We start from the raw sequence: 17,478 nt of genomic DNA, 5'->3' as shown, positions 1-17,478 counted from the left end.
AAAGGATGAAGTGCAAGAAAATCTGAAGTGGAGTGCATGCAAACCCAAGAACCCTGCTTCACAAAAACAACGTTTAATTGAGACACAGACTAGGTCTGGAAACAAAGTTCAATTACTGAAGCAATGTGAAGAAACTAAAAGCAACCAGAGATTTACAAAGAGATTAAAAAGGCTACTGACAACAGAGAGGGGATCACATAAAGCTTTTTTCTCTGCTGAGCCTGCTTACAGCTTGGTTTTGAAGGAAGCAGCATGGCAGGCAAGTCCTACCTGTGAAGGAATCCACCCAAGGTGAAAGCTGCAGAGAAGGTTGAGGTCAAGAGGCTGTGAAGTGCCCAGAAGAAGATAGCTTGAAGAACAGTTCTGGAGAGGAAGAAGTGATGAACAGCCACCTGGAATTAGATTGAGGCCAGTGAGGTGGAGGTGCCAGAGGAATTCAGAAAAGCTAAGATAAGAGAAATTGTTCCATGAGACTTTTGCAAGACAACTCAGATTGCTGAATTGTATGAATAGTTGTAAGGATTTCACTTGTGTTGGGGTTCAAAGAAGAGCCTACCTGGCTGTTGAGTGATTGAGAGAGAGAAGAGACTGCCTTCCACAACCAGGTTCCACAGGATTGGGGGAGGTATGGAGTCATTCCCACTGAATTAAGTAGTCATTTGTAAAATTATTGTTATAGCTATGTAAAACTGATTGTATATCTGCACTGTGGCTGCTTAATACAAGTAGAATTGTTCACAATCTTTAATTCTGAAAGCATTCAGAGTTCAGAATTATCTACATATTCTCTGTAGATAACCAGAAGATCCAGGAGTTTTATTGATCTGAAGTTGGTCTGGGGAAATGCTCTCTTTGTAAATAACAGCAAATTGATAAAAATACATATGATGGGAACTAAAAGAGATTTTGTTAGATTTCAGCTCTGGAATCCAGAACTGGTTTCTATGTAGCAACATACTGTATTAAGCACAGAATAAAATGAGTATGGGAAATAGTAAATCGAGGGCATGACTTATATTATCAGCAAACAAGCAATAAATAAATAGAAAAGAATAAAAAAGCTGCACGGTATGACATTTCCTGGTTTAAGATGATCAAACAAGTAATGGTTATATCACTTGAAGCTATCTCTGGTATCACTTATTTCTTATATGTAAGGCTTAGTGTCACTTTAGTTTAGTGATTTCAGTGCTGAGTAGTTAATAGCCTCTGAAGCTAATGCCTTCTGCCTTCTGCCTTCCACTGCATTTGTATAATGCTGTTAGGGAGTTGTCTATAAACATCTTTAGAAAAACCTTGGTACTTCATGGCATCTAAACTGATTGGGAATTCCAGGACCTTGAAGGAAGTAACTCTGTGTGGTGCCCTAGATTCAAAATGTAATTTTGTAGGATAAGGTCAGCAACAGCAATTGAGAAAAACCAAATTTTGCCATCTACACATGTGACTCAGCATTGCGTTATAGTTTGAACCAATTAGCTGGCAGTTGTCAGACCAACTGATTGACTCAGTGAATGACTAATATTGCTTAACTCGGGTTGTCCTGAATTAACTGGTAAAGATGATATTTCATGCATTTTTTTAAAAAAAGTTAAAATTAAATGAAAGAACATGAAATGTTTGAAGACTTACAAAACAGAGTCTGCAAATCAGCACAGGCCAAGGAGCTTTAGCTGTCAAAAGTAACCTACGCACTACTTTTCTATACAATGCCTTATGTAGAAAAATATAACTATTTGGTTTATTATTGATTTTATATCTCACTTTTGTCTTTATTCAAACTTTCAAAGCAGCTTACAGTAAATGTTATAGAACAAAACAAAGTCAATACAAGCAAAATCCAAATAAAACAGTCATCAAATCCATCAACAGTTCAAAGCTTGACTAAGCAAACATGTTTTTAGCATCTTCATAGATCCTGAAGAATGGGGAAATAAATCTAATTCCTTAGAAAATGCTTTAATTCCATTAGAGGAAAAGCTTCTGCCATACTACGCCATTCTATGTTCTTATATACAGTACCTGCCAAATTACACTCCACATTTACAGTATACAAATAATTCATTGGTCTGTGAGGTGTTCTGCTTTTTTTCTTTTTTATTTGAAACTGGCATGGGAGTTAAACTCACATGTAAAATTTGTGTGTTGAATTGTACTAAAACCATGTATGAGACCTTCCATTTCATTCATGGGGTGGCTATCTAGCTATTTGGAGAAGACAATCCAATCATGACTTTCAGGATGCAATGCCAGGCATATTTTGTTTCCCTGAGAAAGAGTTAATCACTTTATTTCTACCTCAGGGCTAATGAGAGAATTTGCTGGATGAACTGTTCTTTTATAAATCAAAAACTTTGGTATAGAGAACAGGAATCTGGTGAGGTACAGGTCTGAAGCATTTTTTGGCAAAAATTATTTTGTATATTTAAACTTTTAAATAGCTGTTAATCATAAGTGGCATTAAATAATTAATACTAGTTCTGAATAACAGCTATTTAATACAATATAAATACATAAATACATAAAATTAATTAAAATTAACTAATTAAATATAATAATCAACTGCCAACCAAAAAATGGGGTTGTTTTTTTTGTTTGAACTAGAGTTAAACTTTTTCTTTCTGTCCTACTATGTCCAAGGCATTTAAAGTCTTTTTATGTTATTTCAGGGCCTAACTTAACTATCATTCCTCTCAACGTCATTCTTCTAAAATAGGTCACTTCATCCTGTTGCTTAACTGGGCTTGTCCTTCTTATTTCCTTATGTAATGATTTTCACCATGGTGCTTATTTTGGATAGTAAAAACAATATATTATCTAATCACATTGTTATATCTTTCACAACCTATTTGCAATCTTCAGGTCAGCTGGGAGTTAAAATTGTGTAAGAAGACTTGACTTGTCAGAGGAAAAGGTAAGGAACTGAATAAAAAAAGGTTTGTAATTATTTACATATCCTTACTACCAAATTGAGCAAAGATTTGGGTTTATAGATTTGATTCCAAGGTGATCCAATTGAATTAACTGTATGAATTGGACTATTGGTTCAGACTGAATGGTCAATCAAAACTTCCATTCCCCCACTGATTCAACTTTCTAATTAGTTTCGCTTTATTAAATTATTTAGACTTGAAATCCAAATTGTATTGATGAGTTGAATAAAATAATTTTTAATCATCCAAACTGAATTGATGATTCAAACTGGATCAATCCAAACTGAATTGATTCATATTGGATCTGATCCAATGTGTACATCCCTACTTTGAATAGCCTGCTAGCTGGTCTTTTTGTCATCAGGATTAATGTAGCAATTATATCAACTGGTTCTGTGAGTTGCAAGTGGTAACACTCTTCTATCTGTAAGATTTTCCAAATAAACTATTATAATATATCTAGAGCTGCAATCTTATGCATATATGCCAGAGAAACCCTTCTGCTGAGTATAATTAAAATGTGCCTCTAATAGAAGAATGCAGTGTTTGGACTGTGTTGTATGAAGATTCCCGTAACTGTACAGCATCTCATATAACAAGATGATGCAAATTAGGTAAGTTGCTACATCTTTATAGAAGGAAACTCTGAAAGTTGCACCTGCAGAAATCACACCACTCCCTCATTTGCTAGATGTCAGATACTTAGACAGGATTTGGCATTTTTATACATCTTTTGAGTCCTTCCTAAGTTGTAGGATAGGTAGATTTTGTTTTTGATGGTGTTAAATTATTATTGCATATAGACAAAAATGTGAAATCACAACTACCAGTTCTTTACTGGTATTGGTTTTCTCAAGAATCTAGTTTGTTGTAATGCATTGACATAATATAGGTATGGATTCAAGCAATGTGGACTTTTGTAATTGACAGATGAAAATTTTGTTAATGCACATATTTTCTAAGTGCTGTCCAAGATTTTTTTAAATGGCACCAGTGTGCTGATAATCACTGAGACCGCCACAGACAGTTAATGTCATAATCTTTGAATTTTGATTTCCAGATCCTGATACTTTGTGATCTTCTCCAATTTTTAATTCCAATTCTTAATTATTCTTATTAATTAATTAATTATTCCTATCCAATCCATCATCAACATCATCATCATTATGGTTAGTTGCATAGACAGCCAAATATTTAGATTGGATTTGGCACATCTATCCATATATCAAGTCCTTCCCAAGAACCTGAGATAGGCAGATATTGCTGTTTCATGGTATTAAAATTATCATTGCAGGATGTGTGCTGATGGTGATATTGGGGGATTGTATCCAAAGTGCCTATTACTATTGGTACTATCTTTGCTTTCCTTTGTCACAGTCATTCTATTTCTATTTACAGATCCTTATATTTTGTAATTTTCTCCAGTTCTTTCTCTTCTCTTCTGCTGTATCCAGGTGCTACCAAATTCGCTAATCATTATTGATATTAAGCCTGATGTGTTATGTGGCAGATATTTGTTTGTTGAATTCTAAAATCCCAGATAATTTTAGCTTCATTTTCTAATATTTATTCTTGTTGTTGTTGGTGGTGGTTCTGGTTACAGTAGAAAATCTATGGTTTGGACATGGAAAACCTAATTTCAAAACCTCACTTCGGTATGCAGAAAAATTAGTTGTGGATGTTTTTATCTATTATTTTTACAGAGCTTGATGATAACATGCTTTAAATGGGGGGGACGGAGAATACATATGAAGCAAACAAGGATATATCAGTTTAAGAGAAATAAAAAAGTAACACTGAATTACCAAGTATAATTTCCTGTGTTGTATATTATGTTAAATCTTCAGTGTGATTTTAGCCATAAATGTTGGAGTTTCAAGCAATTTACACTGTATTTATCTTCACAAATATTCCTTTCCTCCACATAAATTAATTTAAGACAAAGTGAATTTCAAATTACCCACCGAAATTAAGGAATCTGCAGCTACATGGTGTAGTTTAATTTTGCCTGTTCTAGTAAACATTGCCTACAAGAAAATGGTAGCTCGTTTGTTAACAGATGCGTTCAGGCAGTCATTTGTTATGGTGGAGTGGAGGAAGATTTCTAAAGTCCATACAAAAACCCACACAAAGTGTGTACTTTAATGTTAATATGCATAACAAATAGTGGGAATATTGATAGATAGATATAGATACTGATAGCAAATCAAGCACCCCTTCCTTTTCTGAAACTTTTCAATTCTGCAGCAGTAAGTTAGAGATTCCTTTAGAGACTATTTGAAGCCACACAGAAAGGAAAAGGAGAATAAATTCGTACTGAATGAGCACATATTATTTTGCTCATTTTGTCCATATACAATCATTCATTTTATACAATCATTTCTAGTGCTAAACAATAATGATGACTTCTTTTTGTATCGATAAGAAAGAAAACTAGAGATGTTTACGGACCACATTTGGAATATTGCATCCAGTTTTGTTCGCCATGATATAAAAAAGATATTGAGACTCTAGAAAAAGTGCAGAGAAGAGATGATTAGGGGATTGGAGGTTAAAACATATGACAAACGGTTGCAGGAATTGGGTATGTCTAGTTTAATGAAAAGAAGGATTATGGGTGATAGCAGTGTTTCAATATTTAAGGAGTTGCCACAAAGAGTTGCCACATTATATTGTAAATACAATTCTGCCATATCAGCAAGTATTACCAGCTGAACATAGATGACTTAATGAGATTTACTACTTTATTTGATTAATTTGGGGTATTTTAAATTACAGATTGGTTCCTTAAAACTGTGGTTTGCATCTCAGCACTCCTCATTCATGTTGAACTATAATGTCCATTGCTCTGCCAGGCTTGCCCCAGTATTCCAGCATATCTAAAGAGTGGTAAGATGGGCAAAGCTGCCTTATGGTATATTTTATTATACCACAATTATGGCCATCTTTAACAGTGAAGTCAATGAAATTTAATCCCGAATAAACATACCTATGATTGCCACACAGAACCATTCTAAAAATATTTATTGGGCATTTTATATCACATATTTATAATTTGAAAATAAAAGGTGTGTTTTAGCATACACAACTGATTTCAAAATGTTTTTCTCCCTTCATGAACAACATTTCATATTAACCATATTTGGCTTAGATATGAATACAGTATATGTAATTTTTTTTAAAAAAATTAGAACTTTACATAGCCCAAGCATTTTTATTCATTTGGAACTGATGTCTTTAAACTTTATACAATTAATACAATTGCAACTTTCCCTTGTCTTTGTTTGTATTTAATTAAAGCTCTGCTGTTCTCATCTGATGTGCAATAAGTTGACTATAATAGAATACATCAACTTCCAAACTCTTGGCAAGGTTATTTATTTCCTTCCCGGACTTATCATGTAATTACATGCACTTGAAAGACAGGATTGAGCTAGGAGGAGATTTCAAATGTGTGCATCAAATTGCTGCTTGTAAACTCCAAAGCAAGTTTAAGTTAAATCTTCAAAGGATATACATATATGCACATATACATTCCGTGTGGGTATGCATGTATATACATACAAATACATACGAATACACACACACACATCTCAACATTTCAGCTGTAACACAGTCATTTCCTGAAGCTTTTCCATTTTTCATTGATTTTAGGGCACTTGATGCGTCTTCCACTAGGATATCTGGCATTTTGTCTTTTGTGTATGTTGTTACTTTTGAGTGATCTTGATCTTGATCTTAGTGTAGTATAGTATAGTATAGTATAGTATAGTATAGTATAGTATAGTATAGTATAGTATAGTATAGTATAGTATAGTATAGTATAGTATAGTATAGTATAGTACAGTACAGTACAGTACAATATAGTATAAGCAGCTACTGTTTAAGAAAGCTTTGACCTGCTCCCATTAGTTCCATGAACTTATTTGCAGGGTAGCTATTTAAATATGTGTGCATACGGTAAGAGGGGTTGATAATCAGGTACTAAGAATCAAAAAGGCCATAATTTCACCCACCATATTAAAATAATATGTTCCTATTTGTACAAGGTATTTCACTTGGAATATTGCATCCAGTTTTGGTCAACACAATATAAAAAAGATGTTGAGACTCTAGAAAAAGGGACTAATTGCTTATTACAAGAGTTAAATGTTTTCCCATGATTTTACAAATAAAATTTACATAAATGCTACCAAATCTCTTTGAGAATATGCTAAGTATCACCTGTTGCAAAGCACATCTTTCTGTGGTGTATTATGAATCTAGAATAGCAGAGTTAAAACTGCTTAAATCCTAAATGTGAATTTTAAGGATCCATCAAACATAGGAACAAGAGCTATGATAGATTTTATTTGGCAAAGCCTATGATAATTTTAGTTTGATTGTTTTATAAATCTTAGAGAGATAATTTCACATATAAAGGGCTTAAATAAATAGGGACTTAAGAATAAGTTATCATTAGCTAGTTTTTTGGTTTGTTCCTGGAAATAAATAGGCAAACCAAAGAAGAAACTGCAGAAATAAGGTATGACTTATTTTTTATTAACAAATTCTGACAGCTGAGGTTTGGGCAGCTGCGGTTCTAAATTATAATATTGCCACTCCTGATCTAGCTTAGCGAAGTCTAGTTTCTCAAGTGCATAATTATAAGAGGGAAGAAAGTTATCCCAGAATCCAGAACTATCCCAAGCTGTATAATCTATGGTATTTTTTCTGCTTGTTTTTGGAAGCACTAACACCATCAACAGTGCTTTATTTTCTGTGTGTAAATGAAATTCTGGTTTGGATAATTTGCTTGCTTCTTTTTCACAAATGGCAATATGACAGATTATCATTGGCCATGAACTTCATGTTTTTCATTTGGAAAAATGGAATACAAGAATGCCAATTATCTGTCAATGGAATGACTTTGATCTCAAAAATATAAAGCATTGGGTGCACCACAATAATATTTTTGTATAAACTGTCTGGGAATTGTGGATGTAAAGTTCATCTTTTAGCTTGGAATTGCTACCTGGATATTCCATAAAGCACCTCTAAAGGATCCAAAGCTGTTCTCTTTCACTTTATATTCTGAAAAATATTTATTTCTGTCAATAGGGATCACCTACTATTGAAATAGAGAGACTTGCAATCATGTTGAAATTATTCAGTTCTATAACACAATCTCTTAATTTTTAAAGATATAAAATAAATATTTGCTGAACAAGAATGCAATTAGTCAAATTGGCAAAGAGCCACTGTTCTGGCATTAATAAAAACACTGCCTCATTCCTTACAAATGTTGCACCTATTTAAGAAGCAGAACAGTTCGATAGAAAGGATGCCAATTTTTAACAAGTGACACCTGCTGCTAAGGTTTACAGTTTGTGGATTTACAGACAAGTATATAGATCACTTAAACATACTATAGCTTGAATTGGCTTACCGAAAGACCAACTATGCATGACATAGGAAAATATTTCACTGTGGAAGAGATGTGTTTATCTTCTATTCAAATTGACTCTGAGGCAACTCTTCTGAAAGATTTTTATTTAGAGATCTAAAGGCAAGGATATTTTACGTGCTTTACGTGCTTTAGAGGTGCTTTATGGAATCTTCAAGTAGCAATTCCAAGCTGAAAGATGAACTCTACCCCCACAATTTTCAGAAAGTTTATACAAAAATATTATTGCAGTGCACCCAACCTTTTATATTTTTGAAGTCAAAGTCATTCCATTCCAGCCTATTTCAGCCCATTTTTGTACTCAATCTTTCTTTTGCTGGCTTCTTTCTCCCTCATACCCTCATCTATGGCTCATAGATGCTCTTGCATATTGTTAGATTGAAACGGATGTAAAATATAAGTAATTTCTTTGTTGTAGAAAGCAATGAACAAATCTTTCCGAAACTGGAAGGATTTTCTTAGGCCCCCGAAAGGTTTTAGGGCAAGTCAAGTTCACTATAGTAAAACTGTTCCTTGGTGATAAATGAAAGTGTTTTGCTTAGATCTTTGAAAGTGATCTGTGAAGATGTTATCACAGGGAGAATAAGGAATACATATACCTTTATAGCAGTGTAAGTAAACAACAGTATCTTCAATTGCAACCCAATCTCTTTTTACTGCTTTTTCGCTTTCCACATTTAACTACTTCTTTTACTTTTGGATTGGACCCTAACCCCACATTACTTCTTGATCTAACATTAAGTTTGATTTATTATAAACAGATATTTGCTTGTTTTTCTCTGAACACCTGCTGCTGTTTCTGACTCAATCTGACCTTCAGCCAGCCTTGCCTATACAATTCATTTTGATGTTAGACATCCCTGTTAAAATGTAGAACTAGGCTATGGGCCCTGGACATAAGCAGTATAGGGTTTTTTCCCGTGTAAGTTTGAAATCAACAAGCTGGTAATATTTTTGGACCTCTATGAATATTTATTTTAGATAATTTATCATGCATTAATTATATAACTATTTCAATCTAACAATATGCAAGAGAATGGATATTCCTCCATGCATAGGTTTGGGAAAAATTAAGTAAGGCCTTGGATATAAATAGCAGCCTTCATTCATCTACATGGTGACACAGTGATTCACTGAGTCATTGCCTCTATCATTCCAATGCTATAAAATCCTTTCTGATTGTAAAAAAAGGCCTAATCTATCTTCTTCCCTCAAAAATGGAAAAGAAAAAGAAACTGTCAAAAGTGTCTTCAGCCAAGGGATGGATTTGAAAGAAAACAAACAATTCTCCTGTTCCTGAAAATTAGGTAACATTTGACACCAGTTACATCTACCACAAATTCTAAATTCATTCCATAAATTCCATTTTGGACCCATTTCAGGTGATGATGTTATTTTTTAAAATTAGTTTTCCCAGAAACGAAAGTTACAATTGTTTTTTTTACAAGGCTGGATATTTTAAAGTTAAAATATATTTTGTACTATTTTAATGAGGACTGAGAAAAAGGAAAGTATAGAAAGAAGAGAATTATTATGTAACTTTAGATAGAGAGGTAAAAATATATTTATAGAGTTATTTTGTAAGATGACTGGCTATATAAATTTGATAAATAAATAAATGTACTTTTAACTGCTGTGAAGAATATCAGAATCTACTTCTTTGTATCTTTTTTCTTTCTATTTTTCTATTACTTTTTTCACTCTTAGCTTTCTTCCTGTTTTCCGTTTTTCTTTTTTTTTACTATATCGTAGTTTGTATTAGTTTTTAATCTTCCTTTTTAAAGGTGTGTATATGTATATGTACAGGGCTTTTTTTCTCATAGAACGCCCAGAATGGAGTTCCGGCACCTTTTTTGGATGGAACCTTATAGGGTAGGCAAGGCGGGTTGTATGACGTGTGTGAGTTCCGGCACCTTTTTTTTTGTAGAAAAAAAGCACTGTATATGTATATGTATATGTATATGTATGTATACGTATATGTATATTATTGTAGCACTTATATGATATAGTATATATAGCACCAAGATAATATATTTTCTCCAGCCTCCTCTGAAGCTACAGCCTTACAACCTTCTCAACGATCTTGCCCAAAAAATGGAATTTGGAGATCTGGACAAATATTTTCCAGAACTTTTCAGTTGAGGAATAACTGCTTAAAGAGGGAGTGTGTACTACTTCTTCCTTATTGGCCTAAAAGGCCAAGATCATGAGGCTGGAGTTCAGTAGTTCTATCACTCTTTATGCCTATCATTCATTTTTTAAACTTGAAATCAGGAACTCAGCACTCCAGAGTTAGTGCTGTTTCTCTCCTACATAAAATAGTTATTTGGTTATTGTGGAAAAGAAGCATTCCTTCTTTCTCTATATTTCAGAGCTTCACAAACAAATTGCTCCAGGGTGCTTAGTGACATTGGGAGGTAGAGCTGGAAACTGGAAAGGAAGTAGGAAATGGGGGGGGGGACCCCTGCATCACCTTCTACAAGCATAGTTTGACTCAGAAGAAATGTGCACTGCACCCTGCATATTTTTAAAACAGCTACCTAATCATTTCATCTAAAAAGTTTCTTTCATTAAAAAGTTGCACACACATCTATATTTTCCCACATCACTTTGCTAGTTTACTTGGGAATATATAAGGAAAAATACAAATTCATGTCTGATTTAAATTTCACGTTAGTTTGAAATCTGGCAAGGAAAGGAGTTTTAAAATTACATACAGTACAGTATGAAAATGTTGGTTTATTTTTTTTAGTTGAAGTGAATGAGGAGCACAGGGTTTTTATTGCAGTGACAGGGTCTTAAATATGTTCACAGAGAGAGTTTCAACATATATTTGTATTTTGCTGTTATTCCAATAGTAATAGGACATAAAGTTCCTCCCTTTCCATTTCCCCCCCGAAAACAACTGTCAGTTAAAACTAAGAAAATTGAAGTTTTAAAGTAAGTCCTAGAAGTCAGCTATATCACAGTCCTTTAGTGATTCTTACTTCATCAATAAAAATGAAAGAAAAAAAGTATAAGAAGAGGGTTTTTTTTAATCAACATCTTGAATCAAAAAATAAAGTCTTTAAAGTCTCTTTTTAACTCTTATTATATCCCACATATGAGTCACTGGAATATGTTTTCAGTCAGCACTGCACATAACCAGTTATTACCTGAGTCAGTGGAAGCAAATGAATGCTTATTATTTCCCCTAAACATATAACACAATTTTTTTCCCCTTTTTCTTTCTGCACTGGGTCATACACTGAAAATCAAATGCCAGCCACGGTGGCTGTTTATATATAACCTGTGAATGGCCTAATGAAAACAAAAGGCTTCAATTCTCAATTCCATTTTTTTTTTAGTGTTAATATAAATGAGCTGTATGAAAGTCACTTGACTCAGTTGAGACTGGCTTTTTCCCAGCGGTGAGGGATGGCAGTTGCAGTAGCTACATTACATTTCCTTTTTTTTAATGAGTTTTATGAGTTCACACAGGTAGTAAAGAGTTAGGGCTTGACCACCATCTTATCTGTTTTGAAAACACTGAATTGATACTGCCTGGGATTTGAGCAGGTGAACAATGGTCATTTTAACTCCTCTACCCCTAAATGTCAAAAATAGAGAGGGTCTTTTTTAAGCAATGACCTTTAGATTTTTCAATCCTTGATGGGTGCCTACTACAGAGGACAGTATTCCTTTGTTGTTTCTTATAGAATTTTCCTTTTCATCTATTCAGAATGTTCCAGTGCCTTGTAGCATTGTAGAAGGGAATTATACAATATTGCACGAGACAAAAATGGGGAATTGTGGGGGAAAGCCACCTGAATAATGTAAAAACAAAGATGTTGGGACCTCAAACATTGTGGTGTTTGATAGGATGCCAAATAAGATTAAATATACAAACTGTATATAAACTTTGTGAAAAACCAGTCTCTTATCATTTTGAGTTGAATTTTGATTATTTTCAATTATTGTAAAACATAGTAATGGGCAATATGTGACCCTTGTAAAGCTGAAGATTATCCACTCAATTTGCCATTTCATTTACATTCATCCACACAAAGCTTAGTCGCAAATGGAGTAAGTACAGCAAATTTTGCAACTGAGAAATTAGCTTTTTATTTAAAATTCTGTATATCAGCTTTCAATTCTATATTTTTCAGATGACTTATATTAAAGACAAAGACAAATGATATTTTTTCTATTTAAAACAGCCTGAAGGCCTGCATTTATTAAAATGTCTTATTAAGCCTTACCCCCTATGGTGTCCTCAAAGGAAAAATTTGGGGCACATGTCTATAGCATCCTCACACTCACCAGAAATGCGTCATTTCTGAATGTGTAGAAACCATTCCACCCAAATTTAAAATTGCTTAAACCCACCAATATGTAAACTGGCATACTGTACATAGCTGAATTCACCAGAAATGAAAGGATTAGGAATATCATTTCAGACTGTGACCTGTTTTTTTTTTAATTCTCAACCTAAACTTACCATCATTTTATCACATTTTGTTTAATAGAAAAGCAATAAAAACAGCAATGTCACTCCAAGTAATGTATAAATAGAGCAAAGTTCAACATATATTAAATGGCAAATTCATTATTCACATAAGAATGCCCTCCTATTGACAGGCATGGCAAGCAACAGATCATGTAAAGTCGTATAGAATAAGCAACCTCCAAATGTAACTATCTTGATCTGCAAATATTGACCTATATGAGTTTAACTAACATAGTATTGCACACCCATGCTTGGTCTTAGTAAAACTTTAATGGAAGAAACTTTCTTTACATGGCAAATGTACTAGTGAATAGACAAGCACATTCACAAAACACTTTGGGCTTCAAATAGGCACCTAACAGGGTAAGCAACAGAACCTAAAGGTGATGATTACAACCCTACTCTTTCTTCTCAAAAGAGAAGTATTAAAAAGAGGAAGTAATGTATTTATGATGTAGCAAATTTACTCATTGCTTAGTTACATAACACGTTATTTTCCTATCTACTCCAATAAAATCCATGGCCTCTGTGAAAATTTTCAGATTTTTATCCACTTGTCTTAATCAGCAATTGAAACAAGGCAGAATTGTTTATGTTGAACTCAGTGACCTTGTATAATTGTGATTGTCTCCTTTCACAGTTTATTATCCTTGTACTCTTTCCTCTCTTTGTTTGAATCATTGGTAATATCCAAATAATCCAAAAATCAAAAGTGTCTGGATGGCTATCAGTAAAAATAAAATGGTATAGAAATGACTAACACCTTTAGTGGGGAATATGTGTTAATATATGTTGAAATATTGGGATTCTGTGCACTAGGATCTCAACTTTAACAAAGCCTTAGGAACAATAAAGTACAAAAATGAGATGAATGCAGCAGAATTCACAGTGTATAAAGATCCTTGTTTCTTTCCTGCTTAAGCCTGCATGGCCAATTCTTTAAAAAAAAAAGCTTATGTTTTCTTGTCAAGTGTTATGTACATAGATGGCGTCATTTATAAATTAAAATCCCGAAAGTCTCTTTTAAGTTGAAATCAACTACACATTCATATGTGGAGCTTTTTTGGCAGCACTGTAGCAATAATTATTATATTTTAACATATTCCATTAAATAGGCTAGACTGGGAAGTCAAACAACTTCCTGGAAAATGATCACTTTTGCATTCAGTGCCAAGAAAACTGTATGGATATCTCTATGTAATTACCAGGAAATGAAGTCAATTTAAGGGCATCTTTATCATCACCCGTACAACTTTTATTGCAGGTATTCAGGATTGAATCAGGGTCATTGTACAGGTAAGTTTCATTGCTCTGTCACAGAGCTTTCTTCAAGTAATACTGTATACAAATACAGTAACAGGTAGGAAGGCTTCCTCCTCCAATGTAATTGACAGGTGAAAATTTTGATTTATGCTGCAATTTAATCCATGTTTTTTTTAGTAATGCACTTGCTGCATTGGGAAGAACTTATGTTTAAATCAGTGTAATTCGTATGAATATCAGAACCTTAGACTTATCAATGCCATTCCTTAATTCTGCTTGTTTACATTCTGTAACATTTACACAGATATGAAATGGTCCTTCATTGGGACTATGATTGTAGATGACTGAAGAGAATGGTATAGCTTTTTCTGTTCTAAGCTGTGCCATAAACTTAATGATCAGAGCTGCAGCTCTTTTGAAATCTTTGTTATGTTGACAAATTATAATGGTAGAATGATCTTTGAAATAGTTTTCTCTGTATCATTAGGTGAACATGAACTTTGTACAAATGTAGACTGGAAGAGAAGGACATCTGAGGTTACTGCTGATTTTCTCTTTTGAACATAAACTACTAGAAGCCACTGTTCATCTCCTTACTGCTCTGCAGGACTCAGGCCATAACTTACATGTCTGAACAAAGCCGCTGGCAGGAGAAGAAAAGGGCATCCAGCATTCCAGCAAACTGCTTTCTCCTCAAACCAAGAAAATAGTTTCTGGCACTAACTAGGTTGTAGATCTTATTATAGTGTTTGGCGCCACAAAAAAAGATACTTTTGCACGATCTGCTATAAAAATACTCAATGTTCTTCTTGTAAAAAAAAACCAGAAGTCTAAGTTAATATCCCAATTTAGTGTGTCTACCATCTATCTCCATAAAGGAAAGGAAAGATGGCATCGAGTAGCACAGTGTTTGTCCATGATAATTTATTTATATAGATGTAAATTCTTATCGTAATGTGGATTCTAGTGACCTGTCCCCCAAAAGTGCTTTTCAAAGGCAACTGGACTATCTTGGGTTTTTTTTTTCCTTGAAAACATTTTTGTTCTCATCTAAGAAGCTTCTTCCGTTCTGGCTGAATGGTGGGGAATGGAAGGATTTATATTCCTTAGCATTCTGAAGGTCAGCTGTTATCTTTCTGAGAGTCCTTAAGGCCACTTGGGGTTTATCTATACCCTCAGTGTCACCTGAACTGGAATGCAAATGAGTGTGGAACCTTCTTGGAACTGTTGAAACTGTGTTGAAGACAGGTGGTGTTGTATCCCTCCCACTCTGTTGAGAGAAGGCTGTTCAATTTTAATATAAATGGCCTCTTTCCAATTGAGGACCTCTAAAATCTGGTCAAAAAGGCCATCAATATTAAAATTGAACAGTCTTCTCTCAACAGAGTGGGAGGGATACAACACCACCTATCTCCTGTCTATGATACAATCCTTTCAGCAGTCCCCAAAAGGCTCCACACCCATTTGCACTCCAATATAGGTGACCCTGAGGGTTAGGGTTAGGATTAGGGCCCCATGTGGCCTTAAGGACTTTCAGAGTGTTAAAGACCAACATTGAGAGTGCTAATGACCAGATGACTGCTAAGGAATGATTCCCCATCATTCAGCCAGAACTGAAAAAGTTTCTTGGATGAGAAACGAAATGTTTTCAAAGAAAAAAGAAACAAGGAAGTCCAATTGCCTTTTGAAAAGCACCTTTGGGACAACTGTGACCTGGATGATTGAGAATCTCCATAGACATATAGTGTGCTTTTGTTACAGATACTAACAGTGGAGTATCTAGCTTCCCCTTCTCCCCCTTTTTCCTCTAAGGTTACTTTTTCTTTGAAACTGCTTAAACATTACTTAAAATAGGGGGCAGCTTAAATATAGGTCTACTTCCCATAAATGAAAATCCTTGGCCACCCTCTTCTAATAAAGGGATATTTTTAGTTGTAAGTAAAGCTTACAGCTAAGGAAGTACTCTCAGAATGATGAATGTCTTCTACTCAGTAGTTTTTGAGAACTTATCATCAACAGCTTTCAGGCACCAGGTTAGGGAACTTGTACACATCAGTGACAGAAAAGCCATTCAGTTTCCATCTTCTGGAATTGTTCTTCCTCTTCCACAGTAGTTTTCTTTTTCAAATTTCTTTTGTTATTTAAAATGTGGTTGAGGTCAGTTTTAGCCTTTCACTGAGCTGTCCTTATTCTTGAAATGTGCAAGAGCTTAGACTCAAGGCTCCACACACATTTGCACTACTCAGGTGACCCTGAGGACACAGGTAAACTTCTAATGGCCGCAAGGACTCTCTAAAAGAATGCAAATGACCAGCTGTCTACAAGGAGTATAAATCCTTCCATTCCCCACCATCCAGTCAGAGCTGAAGAAGCTTTTTGGATGAGAAGTGAAACATAGTAAAGAAAAAAAAAAACCCAAGAAAGTCCAATTGCCTGCTGAAAAAGCATTTTTGGGTTATAGCCCTTTAGAAATATGGACTACACCTAAATCAAACAAATAATATTTTCTTTCATATTGAGAACTGGACCCTTGAGGAAGATGCAGAACGGGAAGACTCTGGATTGAAGAGGCTATTTTAAACGAACATTTAAATACCGTATTTAGAAAAACACTGGACAAATAGTATTTCAAGTTGCAGGTTCAGAAAGGATGCGGTTAGGGAATGAAATGTGTAATTTAGGGATAGCAGATAACAATAGTAAAGAAGTTAAGAGGGGAGAAGATTGTGGAGGAGAGGGGTCAAAGAGCAACACTTGTGGTTACAGAAATAAGAAATACACCCATGTTTGTCAGCTTCCTCCTTTCTTCCGCCTTAACGGTCTGTTTTGAAGAGTTTGGGGAAGGTAAATTCTGAGAGCAAAACACTGGCAAAAAACACAGGGCCAAGATTTCTTTTCTTTGCACTCTCGGTGTTAATGTTTAAAGCCCATAATGGCACACGCAGAAGTTTCTCATTTATTAATCCAGGATTACAGCAAAATATCTCTGAAAGAAATCAAACCAAAAACCTCAAAGGTCCTCTCCTTGCCTTGATGAAAAGTGCAAGCACCACTTAGCGGATGTTGCAGAAAAAAAAAAAAAAAAAGCAAACTGAATTTAATCGGTTGATAAGGTCTGGTGAGAGAGAAAAGAGGACCGGGAGAACCCCAGAGGAAAAACATTCCTTGCTTAAACTCTCTGCCTTTCCAGTGAATGCACACAGGAGCCGGGATTAGGAATCCTTGCTAAAACTCAACAGTTGCAGGCCAGCCACTCGCGCTCCTTTCGGGAGGGCCGCGTGCCGCGCCGAAAACTCTTTCCACCCCGCCCCCAGCCACGAGGTGCTTTCCAGCCCGGCTGCCTCTGG

The sequence above is a fragment of the Protobothrops mucrosquamatus genome, unplaced genomic scaffold (assembly GCF_001527695.2).
Source record: "Protobothrops mucrosquamatus isolate PMUCROS unplaced genomic scaffold, P.Mucros_1.0 scaffold891, whole genome shotgun sequence".
Lineage (NCBI taxonomy): Eukaryota > Metazoa > Chordata > Lepidosauria > Squamata > Viperidae > Protobothrops > Protobothrops mucrosquamatus.
Note: the sequence above shows the minus strand (reverse complement) of the source record.